The sequence below is a fragment of the Balaenoptera musculus genome, chromosome X (genome assembly GCF_009873245.2).
Source record: "Balaenoptera musculus isolate JJ_BM4_2016_0621 chromosome X, mBalMus1.pri.v3, whole genome shotgun sequence".
Taxonomy (NCBI): Eukaryota; Metazoa; Chordata; class Mammalia; order Artiodactyla; family Balaenopteridae; genus Balaenoptera; species Balaenoptera musculus.
In genome coordinates, this window is record NC_045806.1 from 98,517,268 (window position 1) to 98,535,430 (window position 18,163).

Here is an 18,163-nt window from a genome sequence, read left to right on the forward strand (position 1 = left end):
GAAGACCAAACGATTAATTCCAACAAGTACTGCTCCCAATTAGACCAACTGAAAGCACTTGACGAAAAGAGTCCAGAATTAGTCAACAGAAAATGCATAATTTTCCATCAGGATAACGCAAGACCGCATGTTTCTTTGATGACCAGGCAAAAACTGTTACGGCTTGTCTGATTCATCCGCCATATTCACCAGACATTGTGCCTTTGGATTTCCATTTATTTCTGTCTTTACAAAATTCTCTTAATGGAAAAAGATTCAATTCCTTGGAAGACTGTAAAAGGCACCTGGAACAGTTCTTTGCTCAAGAAGATAAAAAGTTTTGGGAAAATGGAATTATGAAGTTGCCTGAAAAATGGCAGAAGGTAGTGGAATAAAATGGTGAATGCGTTGTTCAATACAGTTGTTGGTGAAAATGAAAAATGCCTCTTATTTTTACTTAAAAACCAAAGGAACTCTTTGGCCAACCCAATATAATAACAGCTGGAAGATGTCTTGGAGTAAGTGTGACTACTGCATTGCAATAAAAATTAGGAAGTAATTTCTTACAACTGTGACATATGTATATCAAAGCTAAAAAAGAAATACATTTTCTCCCCTAAATATTAATATGTTTAAAGGTGATACCCTCTTATATATCTTGAAAGGTCCTCAGAAAGTAAAAGAATCTTTCACAACTGAAGTGACATCGCTACTGATCATTCAAAATCCCGAATTAAACTGATCAAATGCTTTCTCTAAAACATAAAATGAAATCCTTTGTTGTTTCATGAGAAATACTCGTCATTAGAGTTTTGTGTCAACGTTCCATGAGATGAAAAAGTATATAATTATGGTCACAGTTAGCCTTATATTGTTATACTTGCATTTAGGAAATTGAATTGTAAAATTAAAGATGTAGAAAACAATGCTCCAAATCACTCAGTAAAGAGTAAGAAATAAATTGTGGTGAAACAGCAGAGGCCACCCTGCGTTACTTTGCTTCTTCCACCCCCAGGCTGAAATAAGCCCGAGTCTCCTCTTTAAGTAATAGCCTTGTAAACACAATCCGCACCCCCCATGCCATAACTGCCTGCCATTTCTCTCCATCAGTATTAAGTCAAGGTAATAGTTAAAGAGTGTTAAGAAATTAATCTCACAGAGTGAGTAATCTTGGGCTACAGATAGATACATTTCCAGGTCAGTTTAGTTACTTTACCTAAGATCCTTTTGGGTACAGCTTACTCTAGCCTCCTCTTCAGGATTGTACATTTTAATTCCATCCTGCTTCTTTACCCCTAGGCCAGGTAGCTGTCACTCAACATCTCTAGATAATAAAGAATTCAGGTTCTCTCTATCAGATCATCTAGGCACAATCTGAATTTTCGTTAGATTGCAGGGATTAGGTCATACCCATAACCATAATTTTAGGGCCTCCATTAGCTCACATTTCACTAATGTGTAAACTAGAAAAAGTACCTCTTTGGCAAATGTATGCCCTTAGGTTCAAGGCTTGGCGAGTGGATCATGGGCTGGATTGCAATCCCTTTTCTCCCATGGCTGGACACAGCCCTGCCTGGCAACTGTGTGTATCTTGCACAGAAGTTTGCACCAGGCAGGCAGTGGATATATGTATACAGACGGAATATAGGGAACACCTAAATTTAACTAAATTGCAGGCCATGCCTTCACAATCTAGGGTAATTCCTCCATCCCTCTGGTTTTTAAACCCAGAAGTCTCTCATGGTGAAAGAGAGAGTCAGATGTGCCTTGATTTGAATACCCACTGGTGCTACCTGTTACCTGGCAGCTTTTGAAACCCTGGATAAATTCCTCCATTAAAACTTCCTCATTTGGAAAAGAGGAATACTATTTACATAGTCTGCTGTGAAGGTTAAAGAAAATTACGTATGCAAAGCACATTTGGCGTTGTAGAATACCAATACATCCTATTGTCTTTCACTGTATTTGTCTTTTAGCCTACTTTCTCTACTTATTTGGATAGCTGTTTTCCTCTGGAAAGAACAGAGCCTAAAACTCTGTGTTCAGTTCTGTTCTCCTCTGTCAGATATTAATTATCATCATAATAATAGTTAACATTTATTAACTGCTTACTGTATCTAGGGACTATTCCAAACCCTTCCATGTATTATCTCATTTAATGCTTACACCAGCTTTTTGAGAGAGGGACAGACGTGGTCAGCGGTTTACATTTGATGAAATGAATCTGAGAGAAGATAAGTCACTTAACCCAAATTACACAAATAACTATTGGCTGAGAGGGATTGGAATTTAGGCTCTTCTATGCTAGAATCCTCATTCTTTTTTTTTTAAATTAGGTGAGGTGGTAAGCCACCCAAATCCATTTTCTCCCATCTCTGCCCTGTTCTGTGCCCCAAGAGCGTGGCCTCAGTGGATTCTATCACCCAGGCGTCCTTGCCCTCTGGTTTGTAGTTGGGCTTGGCCGGTGTGGGGAAGTGTCAGGAGATTAAAGGTGGGAGGAAGAGACCAGTTAGGATATTTCTTCTCGCCACCTGCCCTTTGCCTTGGCACACTTCTGACAGCGGCCATGTTCTTCCGTGGTCACAGCTGCAGCTTTCACCAAGCTCTGGTAACGTTAGTTCCTCCCCCATCTCTTTCTGCTTTTGTAGACATAGGATAGAGTCCTTATTCTTAACTACTCAAATTATACTATCTCCCAGGAAGTGTCTGATTCATTACAGGTGAGCGTTCGTCCTTGTGAACATTTACATCTATCATCTAAAATTTCTCTGCTTTGTGATCAAAGAGAACGGACTGCTCCATACAAAGAATGCAGTCCCGGAAGAGAACATGGGTTCTCAGGAGAGTTGTGATTGAGATGGTGGGTTCTGGATTCTGAGTGCCGGAGTTTGAATCTTCTTGCTGTGGGACTTTGGGCAAGTTGCTTAACCTCCATTGCCCTCCATGCCTGTTTCTTCATGTGTTAAATGGGAGTAAAAAAAAATCTACTTAATTAGCTTTTTTGGGTGAGGATTAAGTATTGTAAATACATGTTTAAAAAAAAAAAGCATTTTGAATAGCGCCTGACATACATAAAGACCTCAGCAAAAGTTGACATATTAGTATGCATATTTTCATTTATGACCTAGCCACCATATTTCAGATTACAGTGTACACCCAAAAGTATGCCATACCTTAGGAATTCTTGTTATAAGGAAACTGAATTTAATAAAACCAATGATCGGGGTGATTACATTTTACTAAATTATCTTTTCGGAAAAACATAAGACCCCTAGATATTTTTTTTTCCCCCCCCCGGATATTTTTAAACAGGGAGCTTACTCATACATATAAAATGGAATGATTTATGAAACTTAAATATTTTTCAGAAAAAAATTCACTAATTTACTTATTGCTGCATAGCAAGTTACCCCAAAACTTAGTGGTTTCAAACAGCAAACATTTATTATCTCACAGTTGCTGTGGGTAAGGAATATGGAGGAGCCTTTGCTTGAAGATCTCTAACACAGCTCAAAAGAGGGAGGAGTTGCTTTCAAGCTTGCTCACATGGCCTAAGTCCCTCCCTGGCTAGGGCTAGTGAGATCAGTTCCTTACTACTTGGGCAAAGAATTACTCAAAATATGATAGTTGGCTTCCGCCAGAGCAATGGCAGAGAGAGAATATGAATGAGATAGGGTGAGAGATGGCAAGTAAAACGGAAGCCAGAGTCTTCTTATAATAGGAAGTCATTTCTCGAGGTTAGTTTATATCACTTTTGCTGTATTCTGTTTGAGGCAAGTCACTAGTTCCACTCCACATTGGAGGAGAGATTACACAAGGGCATTCATCTCAGAAGGCGGGCGCCTTTGGGGCCATTTGAGGGACTGCCTACCTGAACTGAAATGGAGGAAAGCAAGAGATACCTATTCATCCATTTTGTCAAACCCAAATTAAGGATCAATTTCTGAAATGTTATCAATTTAGAAGTTTCTTATTAGATTTCTCTTCTCCATGCTTAAGTATAATTTTCATGACTGTGTGCTCCTTTAAAATCATTCTCCTTTCAATATTTAGTATAACTTTCCCTGGATGCCCATCTTTTCCTCCTCTTCCATTAGCTTTTCACCTATGTTTCCCACCAAAAATGTTCAGGAAAGAGACAGACTGCATTAAATCAAGAGCATAATTATTTCCATTGCCCCAGATGTGATGCATATGGTTGGGGAACTGAGTCCTTTCTTTGAACTGGATTTAATTAAAAGACCATGAAATCAGTATTAAGATGGGGTCAAGTTTTTTAACAGTACTATGAGACTGTAGATTAGAACAAGAGAAATCGCATCCAGAAATGACTTTATGGGTGTCAGCTGAGTAGCCTACGTGATACTTGAAGCTTTTCTAGGATGCTATTTTTCTGCCTGCTTATGTGCATTGAAAAAATTGTCAAAATGTGTCAGAAACATACTTGCTCTCATTTTTGCACACTAACAGTAGTAAAGTTGGAAGCTGGCAGAGTTTGAACATTAATATACATTTCTGTGAGTTTAAGAAGCAATTTATGATTTTTCCTCACCTTTCCACATTCCATTCCATTATGGAAATAGGAAGATTTAATGGTCTTATAATATGCTATATCTTCTACATTTCTACTTCAGTGTTCAAATAAAGCTCTTGCCACTGGCATCTGGGAATGTCAAGAACATTCTAGGCCCTCTTATATATGTATTTAACTAACCTGACTTTGTGTCTTAATCTGGCTCTGCAGACAGAGAGTAAACCCAGGGAGTGCCTCATCCTTATCTTATGTACCAGCCACACTAAAATTATTGATTACTGTCTCCACACCCATTGATTCTGGCAGTGGCAAAAATACAATGTGCAGGCTAGTATTTTTTAAAATAAAGGTAGGCCCATTTTGTTTTAATGTATTACATAGGCAACAAAGGAAAAAGTAAGTGTAGTCCCATTTTTCATTCCACTCTTTTTTCCAAAGTCCTCACTTTAGCATATGTATATAGTTTCAGGATGGTTCTATGCATCCACAAACAGCTATATCTAACTAACCCATTGGGTCTCATATATCTTGTTTATGTGGCCACCTGGCATCATAACATGCATTTTGTGTTGTAAATTGTTTTATTTGCTTAACAATATATCTTCAGTAACTTTTTCAGGGCAGTATATATAGATATAATATTATAAACCATGTTACTAGCTATGTGATATTCTATATATAATAATAGCTGTATAGCATAATTGAGGTATGATTAATTTAACCAGTCTGACACTGATGAACACTTACTTACATTGTCACCAACTTTTCCCTACTAAAACAATGCTACTGAAAACTATTTTTGCCTGCTTGTGAGATTTTTGTATGACAAATTCCTTTTGAATCAAACAATACATGCATTATACATTTTTTATAGAGATTGCCAAGTTGTTAGTGAGCTACAAGAGAACAAAGATAGATAACAATATCAAGAAAACAACACATGAACAAAACAAGAATTTCAACAATGAGACAGAAATCATAAAAAAGAACCAAACAGAAATTGTGGTGCTGAAGAATACAATAGAAATAAAGAATTAAAAACTCAATGGAGGGCTTCCCTGGTGGCGCAGTGGTTGGGAATCTGCCTGCCAATGCAGGGGACACGGGTTCGAGCCCTGGTCTGGGAAGATCCCACATGCCACGGAACAACTGGGCCCGTGAGCCACAATTACTGAGCCTGTGCGTCTGGAGCCTGTGCTCCGCAACAAGAGAGGCCGCGATGGTGAGAGGCCCGCGCACCGCGATGAAGGGTGGTCCCCACTTGCCGCAACTAGAGAAGACCCTCGCACAGAAACGAAGACTCAACACAGTCATAAATAAATAAATAAATAAATAAAAGAACGTGAATTTCTAAAAAAAAAAAAAAAACTCAATGGAGAACTTCAACAGCAGACTTAATCAATCAGAAAAAAGAATTATTGAATTTCAAGGCAAGTCACCTGAGCTAGAGGAGGACAGTGGTCCACAAGGCTCATTGCAGACAACATGGAGGAAATGTGTGCAAGCCAGAAGAGTGCCCCAGAGGCAGCGTCCGGGCCATGGGTGTGGCAGGGAGGCCTGGGCTTTCGCCTCCCTCTGGTTCCTAGGAAGCTGGCCAGCAGTCAGTGCAGGAGCAGCAACAGCAGAGGTGTCGGCTCCAGCACATCTTCCTCCTCTGCTTCAGCCTGAGCTGGGGGTGTCCAGGTCACCCAGGTGGCTGGAAAGGGGGTCAGCTGCCCAAGAATGGGAATTCTCTTCACCAGGATATGGAGACTCTTCAAGCACCAGGAGCACAAAGTTATTGTTGGGGTGGATAATGCAAGGAAAAGTATCATCCTTTACCAGTTTTCTGTGAATGAAATTGTACATACATCCCCTACAATAGGAAGTAATGCAGAAAAGATAGTGATTAATAATGCATGCTTCCTCATGTGGAATACTGGTGGCCAAGAATCTCTTCATTCTTCCTGGAACACTTACTGTAGTAACAGAGATTTTGTAAATAGTTGTTGTGGACAGTACAGACCAAGAATTTCTGTAATTAGAGAACTCTATAGAATGTTAGCCCATGAGGACCTAAGGAAAGCTGGATTGCTGATTTTTGCTAATAAACAAGATGGTAAAAAGAATGCATGACTGTAGCAGAAATCTCCCAGTCTTTGGAACTAACTTTTATTAGAGATCGCCAGTGACATACCCAGGCATGCTGTGCTTTTACTGGGGAGAGACTATGCTAAGAAATTGAATGATTTCACAATTTAAGATTAGATGATCTCTACTGACCTCTCCTCACAGACTTTGTATAAGCCAAGTGTCGGACTTTACCTGAAAGCTGTAAAAATGAATGGTTTAGATATATATATATTTAGATATATATATGAACTAATTTTTCTTCTTATAGAAAAAGTTTAAGACCACTTATTTGAAAGCAAACATGAAGTCTCACCTTCCAATCCGCTTTCTCATTAGCTCCTTCCAAACCAAGGGCTTAAAGCTGTGATTGACATTTTTCTTATCATAAGTCCTCTCGGGACATTATATAGTCTGTGCTAGGTAGAAAGGGAAAGGAAGACATTTTTAACTTTGAGAGCTTTATTATCAGTATAACCCTCCTTTGTTGAATGTTGTTCTCTTCTTGTTATATTTAGTCAAAAGACAAATCAGCACAGATATTCAGTTTCCAATATTTTAAAATGTAATATAACTTACGAAAAGTATTTTGCATAAGGTTGTTTATGTATTGTGTATATACTTCAAGTTAATGCTTTATGTTCTAAAGAAAAGCAAATTACACAAAAGTTAATATTCTTAGTTATGACCATAATGAGATGAGTATGGGTATTGGTTTCAAGTGCCATTTTATACTTTTTCCCTATGTTCTCTGTATTATACTAACCAATCCCCCAAATCACTGAGCTGCTCTTAAAATAATAATAAAGAAGAAGGAAAAATCTTGACATTGTGTACCTACTGTTTTGTTGATCAAATCACATACATGAAACTAAGTAATCCAACTGAGTGAAATACCAAGTTCTTGGCTTAGTATTACTAATGGGCAGAATTGCACATTGAGCAATTATCAGATTGTTGCCTTTATTGGACCCTATGCCATCTAAATTACTAAATAAACTGTTAATCCATTAATCAGCCTATCATTAATTGTATTTAAAATTATCAAGTGATTTTTTTCAGCATTAATTAAAAACTGTTGTGTGAAACATGTCTACCCAGAAAAGTATCACTATAAATATTACCAAATAACTTAGCTAGAGTCTTCTTAGGTATTAAATCATATGTCCAGCATTTAAAGTGAATTTGAGATTAAACATAAAACATATTTTCTAAGCAACAGAGATAATTTTTTAATTTGAAAATTTCTTATTAGGAGTTGGAATAGTTTGACAATTATTTAAAAAAAAAAAAACCAAAAAACAAATTTTAATGCTTTTAAGAATTTGGTTTAAAAATTGATCAAGATGATATATTATTTTCAGTAAGAAGTAACTTGGCCCAAAATACCTTTCATGTTTTCTTAGGGAATTTTCTTTCAGTAGCTGAAAGTTGAAGGTATTTCTATTGTAACTGTAAACAAACTTATACTTAATGTGTTAAAACATATTCTTGAGTATTCAGTATATCTTTCATGCCTTGAAAATCTGAAAGCTACTCCAAACTGGCATGTTTTAGAATATTCAAGAAAAAAATAATAACCACTTTTAATACCAGCCTTTTAGATTTCATGAAGATTTTGATGAGGAATAATATTACATGCTATAAGCACTGACAGAACTTTGAAAGTTCCCTTCTATGAAATATACACTACCAATATCTAAATCCAAGGCAACCATGGGAGATCAGTGTTTAACACTGGATGTTTTGTGTTTCATATTTATACTATAATTGTCAAAATGCAAGTATAACATTGTAATACTTGTCAATGTGCTTTTACAAAAGTAAATCCTAAGTTACTAAGCTTTCAAGACAAGTCATTTGAAATTATACACTCAGATTGAAGAAAAAGGAAAAAGAATGAAAAGCGTAAAAAAAAAAAATCCTATAGGACTTATGGGACACTATCAAAATGAAAAAACATATGAACTATGGAAGTCCCAGCAAGAGAAGAGAGAGAAAAAGACAAAGCTTATTTAAAGAAATAATGAATTAAAACTTTCCAAAACTTGGAAGGGAAATGGACATCAAGTATCACGAAGCTCTAAGGACTACAAAGAGGGTCAATCCAAAGAAGACTACACCCAGACACACTATAATAAAATTGTCAAAATTCAAGGAAAAGGAGAGAACTATGAAAGCAGCAAAGAAAAGTGGCATTGCACCTAACTAAAAGCTTTTGCTCAGCAAAGGAAACAAAATCAACAGAGTGAAAAGGCAACCTACAGAATGGGAGAAAATGTTTATAAACTATATATCAGATAAGGGATTAATATCCAAAATACATAAGGAACTTATACAACTCAGTAGCAAAAACCCAAATAACCCAATTTAAAAAACGAGCAAATGACCTGAATATACAGTTCTCCAAAGAAGACTTACAAATGGCCAACAGGTATATGAAAAGGTGCTCAGCATCACTAGTCATCAGGGAAATGCAAATCAAAACCACAGTGTGATATCACGTCACACCTGTTAGAATACCTTTTATCACAAGTCAAAAGATAAGTGTTGGCAAGTATATGGAGAAAAGAGTACCTTCGTACATTGTTGGTGGGGATGTAGATTGGCATAGCCATTAGGGAAAACAGAATGGAGAGTCCTCAAAAAATTAAAAATAGAACTATGGTAATGATCCAGCAACTCTACTTCTGGGTATATATCCGCAGGAAATGAAATCAGTATGTCAAAGAGATATCTCTGCACTCCACTCCCACGTTCATTGCAGCATTATTCACAATAGCCAGGATATGGAAACATCCTAAGTGTCCACTGATGGATGAAGAAAATGAGATATATGTGAGATATGTATGTATATATATACACACACATACACACGCAATATATGATTTCATTTAAATGTGGAATCTAAAATAGTCAAACTCATAGAAACAATAGAATGTTGGTCACCTGGGGTTGGGTGAAGGGAGAAGTGGGGAGATATTGGTCAAGGAGTACAAAGTTTCAGTTATAGAAGATAAGTGATAGAGATCTAGTATACAGCAATGTGACTATAGTCAACAATACTGTATCTTATACTTGAAATTTACTAAGAGAGTAGATCCTGTGTCCTCGCTGAAAAGTAAGAAAAGGAAAAGAAAATGGAGAGTGCGAAGTGATAATTAGCTGGATTGTGTGATTATCTCACAGAGAATATCTATATGAAAACATCAACTTGTACACTTTAAATATATTCAACTTTTATTCGTTAATTATACCTTAATAAAGCTGGAAAAAAAGATTAGAAAGAGGCAGTGGTATACAGTGGTTAGGTGCACCAGCAACTTTACAACTGGTATCAGGCAGAACTTTGTTCAAATGCTAGCTCCTCTACTAAGTAGCTCTATAAATTTGTGCAAGTTAATAAGTTGCCGTCAGCCTCACTTTCCTCTGCTCATATAATGGCTGTAGTAATAATAATACCTATTGCATAAGGATGCTTAAAATATTTAGCACAGTGTCTGGTCCACATTAAGTATTTATTACTTTTATTATAGAGCCTTAATCGAATGACAAATGAACTGCTTGAGTTTTAATCATGGTCTGGTATGAGTCTAGGTTATTGATCCAAGTTGGTAAATTCAATGTCTTCTGAACTTTACCCCAGCCATGTCCCGTACTATATTGGATACCTCTCAAATATATATTTTATATCTATATTCTGACTCTTGTCCCAGGCCCATATTGTCTTGTCCGTGCTTTCAAGTCATTTAACATTCTCAAGGAATAGTAATTCAACAGATATAGATGGATTTTTAAGATTTTGCTGATCTGTTTTATTATGGCTTATTGACATATAAATGTGCTAATAAATGTTTAATAACTGGCTATCTAGAAAAATGCATACATGCATGTATGTGCATGATTGTAAATTTCACTAACAGAGTATGTATAGCACACAATTTACAAATAAAATATACTCTATCATAAATTCCATATAATCAATTGATTCTCACTGAATGCTGTCTTTGTTTTTGGTGAGCTTGTGTATTCATAGCCAACCTGTGGTTGTAATTAACAAATGAGTGTAGTTCTGGCATTGAGTGTTGACTGATATTTTTGTTTCTATTAGTGAATAAGATGAAAGTGAAAAAATGGAAAGTGTCAGAACATAGCATGTTCATCAGTGATGTGAGTGACTTTTCTGCTGAATCATCTAATAGTTTTTGAATGCTGGAATAGTAATTCCTCAATTTTTTGTGCTATTTAGAGCATAATGGTCACAGACCTAATTTTAAAGTTCAGTCAGCATTAAGATTTTCTCTATCATGTTTTTGCTAGACAATAAAACCAACAACAAAAATAAATAAAGCAAGCCATTATTTGTAGTATTTACCAATTTCTGTGGTGTAAATATTCCAGGACTCCATGGCCAAGTTCAAATGACCCACATGATGTCACTGAACATAGAGTTGAGATATGTAGCAGTAAACATTACAGATAATATTCCCACCACACAGACACAATCAATATAAACAACCTCATGTATAAATAATAGTATAATATAAATAATTAACTGATGAGTTTTGAGTTTTTATTTCTTTGGTTTTAATATAATTTGCCTAATTCTAAATTTATATAACTTATTTTTTAATGGCTTGCAAAATTTTTGAAAATGTAACAAAGCCATCTCAAGCACAACACTGTTATAAATGTTGTAGTATTTGCCCTTTTTTTTTTTTTTTTGGCCGCACTGCACAGCTTTGGGGGATCTTAGTTCCCCGACCAGGGATTGAACCTAGGCCCCGGCAGTGAAAATACCGAGTCCTAACCACTGTACTGCCAGGGAATTCCCGTGCCCTCAATTTTTAAAATAGCCTTCCATAACTCCTCTTCTCCCTCTGGCCACTTCTACCTATATCTCTGTTTTCTATTTTTATCAGCCAAAAATCTTTAAAAGTTACATTTATCCACTCTCCCCATTTCTTTATTTCCCATCAACCCACTACAATTTAGCTTTCTGCCCCATTCCTCCATAAAAACAGATCTGGCTAAGGTTACCAGTGTCTCTAAGTTAAATAGATTTTACTATTCTCATTTTATTTGACCTCTTAGCAGCAATGTTTACTGTTGACAAATGACTCAATCTTTCCTGAAAACTCTTTTCCCTTAGGTTCTACAATACTTATTTTGCTTCTCTGCTTCTTTGCCCATTCCTTCTCTTCTCCTTTGCAAATGCATCTTCCTCAACCCAGCTGTTATATGTTGTAATCAAGATTGTTCCTAGACCCCACTGACTTCTAATTCTATAATCCTTCCCAAGATTTCAATTACCACATATATTCAGATGACTAAAAAAAAATATATATATATACACATGTATATATCCCCCCAATTTTTAAAGTGTAAAATTTGTTTTGTATATGTATACCATCAGCACAATCAAGATAATGAACGTATCCTTTACCCCCAAAAGTTTCCTGGTGTTCATTTATAATCTCTCTTTCCAGCCAATGCAACCACCATTCCCCAAGCAACCACTTATCTGCTTCCTGTCACTATAGACTAGTTTGCATTTTATCAAGGTTTATATATATATATAAATGGGATCCTACACTCTATTTTCTGGCTTTTTTCACTCAGCGTAATTATTTTAAGATTCATCTATATTGTTGCCTGTATTAATAATTTATCGTTATTGCTGAGTAGCATTCCATTATATGGATACACTGAAATTTGTTCATTCATTCACTTGTATCAGTAAGACATTTGGGTTGTTTCCAGTTTGAGATTATTACAAATAGAGCTGCTATGAACATTTACGTATAAATCTTAGTAGGGAACATATGCTTTAATTTCTGTCGGGTAAATACCTAGGAGTGCAAAGGCTGATTTGTATGGCAGGTTTATTTTTAACATTATAATAAATTGCCTACTGTTTTCAAAGTGGTTGTGTAATTTTGCATTCCCACCAGCAGTGTATCTGATTTCTGCATCCTTACCAATGTGTGGTATTTTCAGTCTTTTTAACTTTAGCCTTTCTAGTGGGTATGTAGCAGTATCTTATTATGGTTTTAATAGACATTTTATTAATGGCTAATGATCTTGAGCATAATTTAATGTGCTTATTTGCTGAGTTTCTTTTTTTACATTTTCAAATATTTTGCCCATTTTTAATTCAGTGTTTTCTATTCTAACAAGTTATAAAAGTGTTTTTAGATATTTTAGAAGTTCTTGGTCAGATATTTGCTTTACAAATATTTTCTCCAAGTCTATGGCTCATCTTTTCACACTTGTATCATTGCCTTTTTAAGATATACTTTTGATGAACCGTTATCTACTGAGTATTTTTTTATTTGTTTTTGTTGTATTTAAGATATCTTTGTTAAATCCAAGGTTGTTAAGATTATCTCCTGTTTTCTTCTAAAAGTTGTATGATGTTCATTTCTCTATTTGGGTTGTGATACATTTTCTATTAATTTTTATATATAGTGTGATTGAGGTTGAAGTTAAATTTTTCTTTTGTCTATCTAATATTTCCAGCACCATTTTCTCAAAAGATCATCTTGTCACCAGAAATTACCTTGGCAAATTTGTTCAAAAATTAATTGACTATATATGAGTGACTCTCTATATGGAATCTTTCCTATTCCATTGATCCATGTGTCTGTACATCCATATACACTGCACTGCCCTGATTATTGTATCTTTTTTTCAGCTTTATTAACATACAATTCGACAGAAAACATTGTATAACTTTAAGGTATACAACGTGTTGATTTGATACACTTATATGTTGCAAAATGATTACTACATTTGGGTTGTTTCCAGTTTGAGATTATTATAAGTAGAGCTGCTATGAACATTTAGCATTAGCTAATACATCTGTCACATCACATAATTACCATTTCTTTTTTGTAGTGAGAACATGTAAGGTCTAGAATAAGTCATGAAATGAGGTAGTAAGTCTTCCAGCTTTATTCTTTTTTTTCCCCCAAATTGTGTATATATTAATATGTAAGTAAAGGGGTACACTATAGCAATTATCAAGATAATTCTGATGATCCTCAGTATTCCATTGCTGGACCTATCCATTGCTCATTGTCTTCAATGGATTTCTTTTTCCACTTTATTTTCCAAATGTAGATATGGAGGTGAAAATTATATAAACCAAAAAATGGTAAACGGAAGCCTCCTTCTTAGTGTACTCAATTTTAATTGCACTAGGTCAATATTAATGAAGTTTAGCCAGGGCATTTATCTGCCAAGAATATTGTGACATAAATTCATGGCTTGGAAAGGCTACCTAAAGGAAATTCCTGAGATTCCAGGCCACTATATTATTATATTTTATTAATTTGATGAGATAAAAGTGACTACTAATGAATATATTGCACCATTCTCTTCTCAATATGGAAGCAACTTTAACGTTATATCTATACAAGCATAAAAGCAACCAGCTACAATTTGAATAATTCATTCAATCAAGTAACTGGATTTTTTTATGACATCAAATGACCAGTTTGACTTTCACTGAATTGACTGGTTGGTTGACACTTTGAGGAGCATTAACTTGTCATCCTCATCATTACCATGAAATAGTATTTATTAAGCATCCACAGTTGCAAGTGATATAAAGTTAGCCAAATAATTGTAGACTCTGCCCTTTAGGAGTTTATGATCTGGAAACTCAACATATCCAGATGAGCTAGATGCCATTTAGCAGAGTACTGCTTGTAGGACTTTGAGAAATGCTACTAAGTGGCTGTAAAAGATCAATTTTCTACACAAAGTGCCAAACTATGGACTAGAAAGTAAAGTAGTTCACGTGGTGGGTGCGGGTAAGTGATCTTCTCACTTGAGATGGTGTTATTTGGGCTGAATTTCAACTAGAGATATCCTCTCCCTTCAAAAGATTGAAGCAGCACTTTAGAGAGAGAAAATGACATGTCTGAGCTTATCAAAAGCAAATGAGTCCTTCGGGAATCTGGGAGTGAGTAATGATGGTGGGGGATGCAGCAGGGAAAATGGTATTTTTGGCATCAGAATAACTAGGCTCTATTCCAGCTTTGTCCCTCATGGGTGGGCACTGGGTAATTTATTTAACTTCTCTGCATCATAGTTTAGTTATTCACCTGTAAAATGAGAAAGCTGTAATCATGTTTATGCCTTCATGATATTTGAAAATTGTGCAGAGATCCTGCAATGAAAAGTGAACCCAAAATGAATTTATACAAGAACAGTCACAATAATGAATGTTTCTAACTAGGCTGAGAGGGCTATACTTTTGAAGGAAATTAAGAATTTGTATGAAATGCAGTTTTAACTTTTAGAGAGTATTTATGGGTTGCAATAGATTTACCTCTTAAAAATTACTCTTTTATAATCCAGTTAAAGTATTTTGTTACATGGTTCATTTAGAGCTTATTCTTTGCTGTTACAAATGAAATATGTCTAATCAATAGTTTATCTATTAGAATTTTTGGGGAGGAATCACAGAATGTAAGATTCGGGAAGCCCATTAGAAATAATGTGATCCTATTCTTTATATGAGAACATAAGGAACCTTTGAGAGTGAACTACTTGCCCAAGGTTGAACAATAAGCTAATAGGAAAGCCAGTACTAGAATCCAGGTTTCCTGTTTATTTCAGTACTTCTGTAAAGTATTTCTGTCTTATAATCTTTCATTTCTAGAAAGTATGTCACAATGGACAACCACTTTCTGAACTCAGAAGGGACAGCTGGTATTTGTGAGTGGGCATTACTGTGTGCCAGGTATAGTGCTAAAGGTTGGGCATATGCTATTTCAAATAGTCCTCACACAATTCTGAGGAGACATTAGCAACTATTCAACAGATGAGGAAACAGGATGAGAAAATTTAAGTAACTTACTCAAAGTCACACTACTAGAAGTAGTTGAGTGAAGGTTCATGTTCCAGTCTGTCTGACACAAAAGCCCATCTTTCCACTACATCGTACCCTCTCCCTGGGAAAGTGCCATTACCATTTTGAAAATTCTTCAGGGCCCAACTAGATGAGTCAGCAGCACTAATCGGACAAGACATTGGGAAGTTCATCTTAAATTCTGTTTTTTCTTCCCATGCTCTTCTTCCACATTTCAGTGATCGTGTCCATTCTTAGACATCCAGCTCTACTCAAGCTGTTCTTAGTATCCTTTATGGGCCTGGCTTCCTCAGACAATATTTAAAATTACATTTTCTCATGATTATTCCATACTTATCTGTTGCATTACTTTTTCTCATACGTTTTCTCCATTTAAACTCCTGATTGCCTAATTAACTTTAGTATTTATTTGGAAGGAAAATAATATGTTTACACTATGCAGATGTGATTGATAGAGGCTTACTGTATTTTTTTTTCTTCCAGACATTATTCCATCTGCCCAATGACATAAAACAATCAACGTGACACCTTTTCCACATCCATTAGGTAAGAACTGGGACCTCCCCTTGTCTAGTTTCAGTGCATCAAACTGAAACTATAACTGAAAAAACACAAGCTGAAGGAATTTAGGAACAAATAGCCTGAGAACAATCTATTTATTTGCTGTTCACAGGAAGAATATGGGTGGAGTTTGCAATGCCTATTATTTAAACTCTTGGTAATGTTGTTTACATTAAATAAGATAATGAGTATAAAATGCTTAGCACATATGTAAATGCTTAAAAAGACTTAGTTATCATATATTGCTTTGGATGCTACAAAAAGTTGCAGAAACTAAAGAGCATCTGATTAAATTTGGAGTGGAGAAAGGTCCATTTAGGTTTGAGTTATTTTCTGAGTCAATATCTATTTAGAGACTGACTGTGTGTGTTTGTGTGTGGCGGGGGAGACTAGCTAATTAAGCGGATGCAATATAGAAGTTCTAGATTATTATATAAGTCAAACTGATATGATCTCAATTTTTCCTTTATATTTGGGATAAGTTAGTAAAAAGTATTTGTACCTAATTATATAATAACTAAATCCTGAGGCCCTTAACTGTCAAAGATTAAATGTTTTCTTACAGGCAGATATATGTGAAAAAAAAATATTGTTGCTTGTCTCCAATGAAACACGTTTAAATGTAAGGATGAAACCTGCACATTTGCATGACCTGATTACTCATAATAGGAGAGAATACTGTATATTTTAATATATAATTAAATTCAGCAAACAACACAGCAAAAACTGTTCATTCTCATTCTGATGAAAAATAGTTCTTAAAATATCCAGGATTGCATCTACCTTGAGATATGTAACGAAAGCCTATATTTGGCTTTAAAATCATTGATCTGATTTGGAGCTGTCGGGCAGGTATGTTAATATAGACAGTGTTTCTGGCCAGGGCAGTGTCTATTTTGCCTGAGCAGACTGCTCTGCCATCACTGCCTATTTATAGAACAATGTAGAACAGGGTAGGCATATCTGCAGGGCAAAACATTATTTTATCTCAATTGTAGGGTTGCATATTAACCTGGGAGTAGGAAGCTATCCTTTCCTATCACCTACTTTGAAATCAAATGCATAGAGTAATTTTTCACCTTTTGTAAATCTATCACTCGTATTTCTTTCTTGAAAGCTACTACCATGTTATCTCATATTTAGCTGAGTGAGTACATACTTGTTCCAACGCTTTAGGGAGTTTCACTATGTATAAAGCTCAAAATTTAATGAAATTAGACTTTAGATAAGGGGTAATATAAAAGTAAGATTTCTTTTTGTAAATATTTGATATATTAGCCCAGAGAAAACTAGAAAAACAGGAGATCACTGAGAAAATTTGGCATTGTATATAACCATTTTTATACAGTGGCTTTGACAAATAGGCATGTCCCACTCCTCTACAGAAATGCTAAATATATATTACTAAACACAGTGATCAGACAAAATAGTGATTTAGGAGAGCAACTGATTGATTGGTTAAATTTTCAGAGAGTTATGTTATTCAGTGATCCAAATTAGTGGTGTACTTTGAAAATTTTGAGGGGGGAATAAAATTGCAGACAACCTATCTTCGGCTAATCAGATCCTTGAGCATGATTTTGAGACATGTTTGATGATGTGTTAATCTCTTTGAAAATGATGAGGTAGTAACTTGAAACAGGGTCTGGAGAATCCATATAATTCAAAATATGTGCTTGATCACAACCTGGCCTCATTCAGTCTAACCAATAAGCATTTACTGAAGTACTCTGGTTTGGGAAAGGTCATTGTATGATATAAGACACAGTGGAGTCTCTATGAATGTGTGTGTAAATGTGTCTCTGTTGTGGGATGATAGAGGAATTGATATTATTATCAGTATAAAAGAAACTAAACACTATCATCACTTCTATAAGAAAATATCTCCTATTCAGCATCTCCTTCTTCCCTTATTTCCAGTATCATGCTGCTTTTAACACAGAAAATAGAGAAGTAGGAGACAGACTGGCTAGTCATGGTTAAAAAACTTTCTGTTGATGCTAATAAGTTAATGAACAGACAAAAGGGCTTTCTTGGCCTTCCCCTTCATGCAAGGCACACAAAAAAGACATTATAAAAGACAATGAAAAATAACC

General features: G+C 35.4%; 1 pseudogene; it reads left to right on the forward strand.

Moving 5' to 3' along the window:
• Positions 1–5,958: 5,958 nt before the first annotated feature.
• LOC118888347 lies at positions 5,959–6,729 on the forward strand (annotated as a pseudogene).
• Positions 6,730–18,163: the final 11,434 nt, after the last annotated feature.